This window comes from Ursus maritimus, unplaced genomic scaffold (genome assembly GCF_017311325.1).
Source record: "Ursus maritimus isolate PB19 unplaced genomic scaffold, ASM1731132v1 scaffold_6, whole genome shotgun sequence".
In the NCBI taxonomy this organism is placed as follows: domain Eukaryota; kingdom Metazoa; phylum Chordata; class Mammalia; order Carnivora; family Ursidae; genus Ursus; species Ursus maritimus.
Window position 1 is genome coordinate 31,089,539 of NW_024426774.1, and position 9,394 is coordinate 31,098,932.

General features: G+C 43.9%; 1 pseudogene; it reads left to right on the plus strand.

Moving 5' to 3' along the window:
• Nucleotides 1–9,394, plus strand: part of LOC103671735 — a 41,940-nt pseudogene that overhangs the window by 31,235 nt on the left and 1,311 nt on the right.

Consider the following 9,394-nt stretch of genomic DNA (forward strand, 5'->3'; position numbering starts at 1 on the left):
CTACTAAGTTCTAGAGAGCTTAAGCTTTCAGTCAAACTAGCAAATTCTGTATTGTTCCAGAACCAAAAGAAAAGGAATAGGTCTGTGGCTATATCTACATAAAAATAACAACAAAAACAAACTTTAAAAAAATTGCTATTGCATAGTAGGAAGGAGGCTATTTTGTTTATCAAAGGCAGTTGAGTCTCACAGACTGGATCTATTCAGGGCTGTTGATTAGAATTGACTTGTTAGTCCTATGGAACAACTGGTCAATTCAGCCCAACCACCACTTTGGTGGATTTTTTTTTTTTTTTTTTTTAAGCTTAGGATGTTTGATTCTTCTACTAACTTGACTGCATGTGAACCACCAGCAGGTGGACTATTAGAATTAAGAGAGTCTTTTTAATGGCCTTTGAGAAAAATCATCTGATTCCAAATTCTGATTCTTGGGCATTTATTAAATAGGAAAGACCAAAATGTCCCCCAGTCCTTCTTTTCACATCCACTGACTATGGTATGTTTTTTGACATGGTCCAGATTTCTGCTGGGAATTTTGTTTAGCATTAGTGCAGGAGACCTGAAATAATAATAATACAGAAGGTAGAAGTTCATTTTTCTCACATGTTAAAGACACACAGAGAATTGATGTAGCTCAGAGGCAGACATGGGCTGCTGTCCCTGTCAGGTGAGAGCAAATTGCTTCTGGTATCTTAGGCTTATTAGGATAGAGAAATAAAACATTTGTAGATATAATAAGTGCATTTTAGATGGTCAGAATGGTGTCAATTTGCTCCAGGACAGACAACTATAGGAAGAGGGGTAGCAACAGAAGTTACTAACTCAGATTTCGATAATTCACTATCATGATCTATGATCCATCATTCACTGCACTTGTTAAGCAGGTGAGTTAAATGAGGATGTAATAGAAATCACCACCCTTCAATTTTCTTTGATGATGACACTAATTCCCAGAATTCTCTTAAAAATACAGCACCATTGTTTTGGTTTACTTTTTTTTTTTTTTTTTTTTTAAGGAGGGGGCAGTCCCAATAGTGCTTACTTTAGGTCAGGAAGCCATTTTGAGGATTCTACTTACTGAATTTATCCATTCATACTGTAATTCAGGAACTGGGACAAATTACCAGGGATTGGATTGACAGAAATTTTGTGCCCATCATGAAGTGGACTTGGACTCAAACTCCATTTATCACTGGATCCCCCTAAATAAGACTCTGCTCTCTCTCTCTCTCCCTCTGTGTGTGTGTGTGTGTATGTGTGTGTGTGTGTGTGTGTGTGTGTAGAGAAACAATGCTGTTCTGGGTCACTGGGGTTTAGCACAAATTCAAAGCCATGTCCAATAATTTGTGAAAGGTATAGATATTTCCCTTTCTCTAGTATACAATTACCTCGGTAAATGTATGCAGGTACTTTTGATGAAGGAGTAGAGGAAGATTTTCATATAGGTTCTTATGATGTCCTTCCTCAAAGTTTCTCCCTTTCATTTGCTGAATTGAGAGTATAGATATTGGAAGATAGGCCATGACTCTCTAGTGGTGATTTAAGTTGGATATGATTACTCAAGTGGAGGTTTTTTTCGGTTATACAGGTCAAGTACATCCTTCATAGGCTGCCCATCTAGTTCAGTTTTAGGAACACCATGATCAGTTAACCACTACCAAAATATCCCTGCAAGTCAAATTATTCTATTTTTTTTTTAAGCTCTACACCTAACACTTGAACTCAGGACCCCAAGATCCAGAGTCCCATGCTCCACCAACTAAGCCAGCCAGGCACCCCTCATTCTGCTATTACAATAACCACATCCGCTCTGTTTCTGGCAGTTAAATCCTACTATGTCATGTCTGCTCTTCTGGGCATCCACCAACCCTACTGAAATCAGGGAACTAAAATTTATTTATTTATTTTAAAGATTTTTGCTTATATATTTGAGAGAGAAAGTGAGAGAGAGAGAGAGCATGAGCAGCAGGGAGGGGGAGAGGGAGAAGCAGACCCCCCACTGAGCAGGAAGCCCAATGCGGGACTTGATCCCGGGACCCTGGGATCATGACCTGAGCCAAAGGTAGATGCTTAACCAACTGAGCTACCCAGGCCCCCCAGGAACTGTTTCAAATAGCAGTATCTCCTACCTTCGTCTCTGGAGTACAGAAGAAATTCAATGAAGTGCTCTTCAAGATTCTGGTTCTCTCTTCATTAATGTTTTCCTCAATGCCTTAGAAAGGGGAATGTTTTCCAGGCTTAGTTTGGGTCTATGTTAGATGTTGTATGTGATAAATCCATTCCAGCATTCTTATCTCTCTGAACCTCTGGAGTCTTACGTTTTTTTTCAGCTTCCCTCAGCAATAGGCCATCATAGGATCCAGCTTTTAGTCAACTAACCAAGTTGATAATTATCTCAAACTAAGAAAAATGAATCCAGAATCTCTGGTTTAGTGTATTCAGGCCAATAATTTGGTCCATAAAATTACATTTCTGGTGGAATATCTAATATAGTCTCCAGATTTTTCTCAGTATTAGTTTTAGCAAAATCTTGCAATTCTTTTGGCATGTGAATCTTTCCCTTCCATGTTTGACTTTAAATTGGGCCCTAGGGGCATGCTTGATCTGGAACTAGTTTTAAGTCAGGTGGGAAGGAAAGATCACAGGTGTTGGGCATGAAGAGAGCCAGAATTTCTGTATAAGAGAACTGCCTCAGATGAGGGCAGTATAAGGCCTTCCAGCAGGGCCGGACCAACGTCTTCAGCTATGGGAAGAGGGACTGCTTCTCTCAGTAAGGGAGATGCAATGGGGTTTGAGGGTACTCAGAATCATCTAGAGCTTCCCAAATGCTCTCATTCCAATTTTTGTGGCTCTCTCTTTCCCAAATAATGCCCTGACTTTCATATGAGATATGTGTTGAGGCTATGGTTCAACCAGCATTGAAGTTCAGTAGCTGGCTAGATCCGACTCTGCATTTGCTTTTTGGTCATGCCAGCCCTGTGACTATGAGATAAAAAATTATTTTAGAGGACTCCTAGAAACTCCCTGTTTCTCTAACAATATCTTGGTCTGAGAATTTAAATTCTTTAAAGCCTGTCTTTCCTTTTAGAAGCTCACCAATGGTAATGGAGGCAGCCATCCCAGCCCACGCTTCTTTTATCCCTTAGCACCACATAATGGTGTCTGTGGGGAAGCGATCAAAGGGGAAAGTGAAACTTTGGGTTCAGTAGATACTTATTCCCAATAACAAAAGGTTATCATTTAAGTTGCTGTTTTCCTACCTTAAATATCACGGGTTACTAGTGTCCTGTCATTTGATGATACCCAAATACTTCAAACCCGACTAGGTCAGATAGCCAATCTAAGCTTCATGTCCTTGAAGTCTCAATTTTTGTATTGGTCAGAGTTCCTTAGATGCGGTCAATGAATTTACTCTGGTTACTTTAAGCAGAAAGGACTTTGCTAAGGGATAAAGAGCTTAAAGAATCCTTACAAAGGTTAAAGAAACAGATTCTAGGTAATCTTCCAGGAATAACCCCAGGGTGTACTTCCACATTCCAAAATAACCTTCCAAGGGAGCTATAGCATCTGCTCTGATCAGGAAGCCACCAAAGTGCTGGTTCTAGTTCATGCTAAAAATATGAATAGAAATATACCGGGCCTCTTTCCTGTATAAACTTGAGTTCCCCATCCATCCAACATGGCTGCTTCTGATCTGTGGAATCTCAATCACCCTGGCACCCCAGCACTAGGAGGACTGGGAATTACCATCTTTTATTGATTTTTAATTTATTGTTGAGAAGGCAGGATCTGTAGAGTGGGGAACTATCAAAATGTTAGAAAAAAGTGTTCAAAATATTTCTGGACATCTGGTAAGGAGGCTGGAGAATAGAAGAGGGGAGAGCAAGAGCAATCTACTTCTTGGGTTGGGTGGTAGGTCCACGAGTATCCATTCTTTTCTAGTGCTTTATAATGAACGCATCCATGTATTAGTTTGGGTTCTCCAGAGAAATTTAAGGAATTGGTTCATGTGACTGTGGAGGCTGAGAGTTCCCAAGATCTGTGGATGGGAACCTAGAGACCCAGGAGAGCCAATGATCTATCTCCAGTCTCAGTTTGAAGGCAGAAGACTGATGTCCCAGCTCAAAGAAAAGCCCACAGAGAGAATTTTTTCTTAGCCATTTACTCTACTCAGACCTTCACGTGGCCCGAGGGCAATCGGCTTTCCTCAGTCTACCGATTCAAATGCTAATCTCACCCAGAAGCACCCTCACTCACCCAGAAATGTGTAACTGTTTGACCTAGTCCAATTGACACATAAAACTAACCACCACGATGCATGTTACCGACTTTTTATGTAATATACCAAATAATATGTTTTTTGGTGTGAGATACAAAAAATGATTTTTTTGGTCAAGCACAACTGACAGATACCCACTACAAAATGCGACCCTGTTAAGATTTTGATTGAGTTTAAGTGCAAACGACTGTGGGAAGAGTAGTTCTTTCAGCAGCTGTCATTTGGATCTTGGTTTGAAGGAGAATGATTGGGTTGTTGAACGGCAGCGTTTGGAGAGTGAGAGAGAAAACTTGATTCAGGTGTTTGAGAAGCAGAGGGGTTGAGACCACCTTAAAAATAAAGAAGGAGGGGCGCCTGGGTGGCCCAGTCGGTAAGCGGCTGCCTTGAGCTCAGGTCATGATCCCAGGGTCCTGGGCTGGATCACCACTTCGGGCTCCCTGCTCCGTGGGGAGCCTTCTTTTCTCTCTCTCTCTCTCACTCTCTGCCGCTCCCCCTGCTTGTGCTCGCTCCTGCTCTTTCAAGTAAATAAAAATCTTAAAAAAATTAAAAGGAGGGGGGGCGTCTGGGAGGCTCAGTCGGTAAGCGGCTGCCTTCAGCTCAGGTCATGATCCCAGGGTCCTGGGCTGGAGCCCACCTCGGGCTCCCTGCTCAACGGGAAGCCTTCTTCTCCCTCTCTCTCTGCCGCTCCCCCTACTTGTGCTCGCTCCTGCTCTCTCTGTCAAGTAAAAAAACAAAAATCTTTAAAAAAAAAGGGGGGGGGGCAGTTCCTGGGTGGCTCAATCAGTAAGCGGCTGCCTTCAGCTCAGGTCATGATCTTAGGGTCCTGGGATCCAGCCCCGCATCTGGATCCCTGCTCAGCAGGGAGTCTACTTGTTTCTCTCCCTCTGCCTGTGGCGCCCCCCCAGCTTGTGTGCTCTCTCTCTCTGGGGGTTTGCAGCTCTAAGACAGATTTCTGCTTCACATTTTGGTTGGAACTGCTCAGACTCCTAGCACTTGCCTGAGACCTTTTTCCTTTTCATTTCTTCACCTTAAGGGATATTGGAATTTTCAGGTGCCTAAGATTATTGCTAATCTGTTGTGTAGCTATGACTATGCCCTGTTATCATTTTTTAGTAGAGATGGCAGGACTCTGACTTAAAACTCACCCTTCCAACCTGTCTCCCTGGTTCTCTGGGCGTTAGATCACCCCGTGTGAAAGCCCAGGTTGGGCTGTATACTTCATTATCTGCTGCTGTTTATTCCAGTCCTGGATTGGAGGAACCAATGAGCAGAAATGGCATGCGGGAACTTTCTTCAAACCTACAGTTCATGAATAATGCATAATTCTCTGTGACTCATCAAAAGCAATGGTAAACAAAACCCAAACAGTTGGCCACCTCCTCAGCAGAATACAGACGGGGCCCCGCCCCTTACAAACTGTGAACGGCGGTATTTGGAGGTAGCAATGCAAATCTAGTTTATCTTCAGTGTCACCCAACTGTTTATTGGCACACAGTTAAATCGGAAAGAAACAGAGCACAACAAAGAAAACGGGGTCCCAACTACTAAGGTCTCTGGAGTCACGGGGTGTTACCAGGACCGTTCCCTGTGGCACCCCGCTTGGGTACTTTTCCCTTGATCTTTTTCTGGGTCATAAATTGGAAGCAACACCAGCTTTGTGGTCAGACAGTCCTGGGTTCAAATTCTGCCTTTGCTATTTATGAGCCGTACGTCCTTGGGCAAGTTACATAGCTTCTTTCATTTTAGTTTCTTATCCTCCTTCAACGTTGGTCTCTGGTAAGAAGGGAGAGCAGCAGGGAGAGCAGCCGTCCTTAACTCTAGGCACTCAGGGCCCTTAATTATAAGCGACAGCAGCTGATGTTAGCCAATTAAACAGGAAGAGATCGGGTGGCTCACAGAACAGTTGAGAGGGAGAGAGGCAGGCTTGAAGCCAAGCTTCTGGGGTCAAGGCCTGAAACTCTGCTGTAGGAGTGACCCAGGAAGGAAGCTGCCAAGCCTTCTCTCCCTCAGAGCGCAGATTGGCTGCCAGGAACTCATGCTGTGTGGCAATTCTGTCAGCACCGATCCTTCTGGGCCAGGAATCCACCTTACAACACCTGGTACCTCAGAAAACTGAGTGCCACCGCCCTTGTCAGCAGGTGGGTCCCAGACATCACCTCCTTCCTCTGGTTCATCATTTCTGGTTAGACTGCTGCCTGGGCACATCTTAGTGGCCGATCCTAGGCTTCGTGCCTGTGTCCTAGCTGCCAAGGTCTTTGGGGCAGCAAATCTTCTGGCTTGACTTTAGGGAGGCAGAGGTCCTAAGGCAGAGAACTGTCCAAACATAGCAAAATGCATAAAAGGTGTGAGGCAACTGGAAAACATGACCTATATTATCTCTCAAAGAGTTGTGAAAATTGAGTGTGTTAAATGTCTGGTCTGCTTCTGGAGTTCAAGGATTTTTTTTTTTTTTTTTTTGGTTTCCTGCTCTTCTTTCTTTATCAGAAATCTCCATCGGCTCACTGGCTTAACTCCCCGCTTGGGTCCTACCAAGGCAGGATTTGTAAGTAAAGTGGAATGGAGCCTTAATGTGGGGTCTCACTTCCTACTGCGACTCCCTGGATGGACCGGACCTCTTGACTCCTGACCCTTACCTGCCCTGACCCATGGGAGCTGCTCACTCCTTCCTGTTACATTTGACCTTTCGATGCTTACATCTTTTACTTGCTCATGACCACAAAAACCCACTGACACTGTCTACCCCACCTCCCATTTTGTGCTAATCTCTTGGCCTCTAGGCTCATAGATTTTTTTTTTTTTTTTAGCAGGTAACAAATCCTGCTACCAACTGGGTTCTTTCCTTGCCCTGACTTCTGGACAGCTTACACAGCATTCTCATATTTTGTATAATCATCGAAGGAGACTTTCTATGAAATATTTGTATCTATCTTTTAAACGGTTCTTTTAGGTTCATATGAAATAATTTTCCTATCTCTAATGAGCAAGAAGTGAAGAAAGTCTGAAGTGGGGGATGGAAAAGGACAAAAGCAACAGTTAGTTACAGAATGGTTTCCCTGTCACTAACCCCAGTCTTGTACTCTTCGTAATTCATTAGTACCTTGTATACAGAGAGGGAAAGAAAACCAAAATAACTTGTTCCAAGACATAAGCTAGTGTCTGTCTTACTGATAAATTTCCCCAAATGCTCTTGAGCCAGACTCTGCTTTCTCTTTCATGCCACTGCACTTGCAGAGTTGCCAAACTTCTTTCCAACTGAAACAAAGGGCCTCATTCTCAACATTACTAGCCTGGCATCTGGCTGTTGGGACTCTGGGGGCTAAGAGAATGCCTTGAGGAGCTGGGGAGAGAGCGCTCTGATCCTGTTCTGCCACCATGGCTCAGGGAGCCAGGAATGATTTGTCCACGGTTATTTATTCAAATTGTCCCGATAACTCACAACTTCATATGACAGTCTGGGAAATGTTCTGCTCAATTGGCTGGAAATGTCCTCAGAAGTCCTTAGGCTTACTGAATCCTGGGGTATGATCTAGAGAAGGATACACAAGTAGATGTGAAAGATGATTATTGTTCAGAGTTGTGATAGTACAGTGACTGACCCTCAGGATAAAGGCAATGGAAGCCAGGCACTATTTTACATCAGATCTCCCATGGAGAGCCAAGAATTTCACCAGAGAATGTTGGAAAGACTCATGAGATTTTTCTTGCTTACTTGCAAACCTCAAAATAAGGTATTATTAGAGACAGACTGAGGACATCAGATCAACAATGCTAGTATACCTTTCAGAAAAATATCTGAGCACGGCCGCATCCATGCACAGTGGTGGAAGAACTGGACCTAGCGACAGATCACTTGGAATCTCAGCTCTGCTGCTTTTAGAAGAGCATTTTGGATGAGACATTGGTTCCACTATTATGTAACTGCTTTGTCCTACCGAAGTGGAGGAGAGGGGAGCCTGGATGGCTCAGTCAGTTGGGTGTCCGACTTTTGGTTTTGGCTCAGGTGGTGATCTCAGGGTGTGGGATCAGCTCTGGATCAGGCTCCAGCTCTGTGGGGAGTCTGCTTCTCTCTCTTTCTTCTCCTTCTGCCCCTCCCCCCACATGAGTGTTCTCTCTCTCTCAAGTGGATGGATGGATCTTTAAGAAAAAATTTAAAAAAGGAGGACATAAAGTGCAAAAGTACCAGAATCCCTTTCTAACACCTAAATTAACTAAGATTCATTCGCCTATTGGCAATGAAGGCCCTGAAAAAATAGGAGAGAGAGACATAACTTCAAAGAAAGAACATGGTTCCAGAAAGGTCTAGAGAATAATAGCATGGAAGTGGCAGTTGTAGCTGGGGTGCCCAGGTTGTGGTACCTGTTGACCATGGAGCAGCAGGAGGTAACTGGCGTAGCCAAAATCATGGCAGGGTGCTCAAAGACAAGTGAAAGGTGTCTCTCAGGAAGATTCCATCTACTATTAAATTTTGCCTACTACACTTCGCCCTGTCTAGCATACTTAGTTAGGCAGTAGGAGGAGTACTAGTGGCAGATATGAAAAAGTATGCTATTGATGGGGATGGGAATGAGCAACAGATATATTTATAGCTAGCTGATATCATGCTGAAGGTATCTGCATCACAGTCCTGTTGAGGAAGAAGACTCCAGACTTGCTGCCAAGTTTCATCGTGGGGCATATGGACCTTATGCTTTCAGGCTCAGTGATCTTGGTCTAGCTGCAAGAATACCTTATGCATGAATTAGCAACAGAAACAAGTAAAGCTATTGGCTGAGGACCAGGTGGATGGCAAGCTCCCTGGCCCTCGATCCATGTCTGGTGTCTGTAGGGGTGGTCTGGCAAATCTGTCTCTGGGCTGCTAAACTGCTGCTTCCAGAGGCCTAAGGCACCGGTTCCATTCGTCTTGCTCTGGGTCCTTTTCTGATGACCAGTTCTAAGTACAGTCTAAGACTGGTCAGAGCCTGAATGCTCTGTTGGGAGGATAGGCAAGCGACCTACATTACTATGTGGTCATAGCATGGAATGGAAGAGCAGAAATGAGCTTTTTAATTCACCAAGTCCGGGAGAAGGGTCAGGTCCAGAGAAGCGCGGTGATTTACCCAAGATCACCTGAAAGAG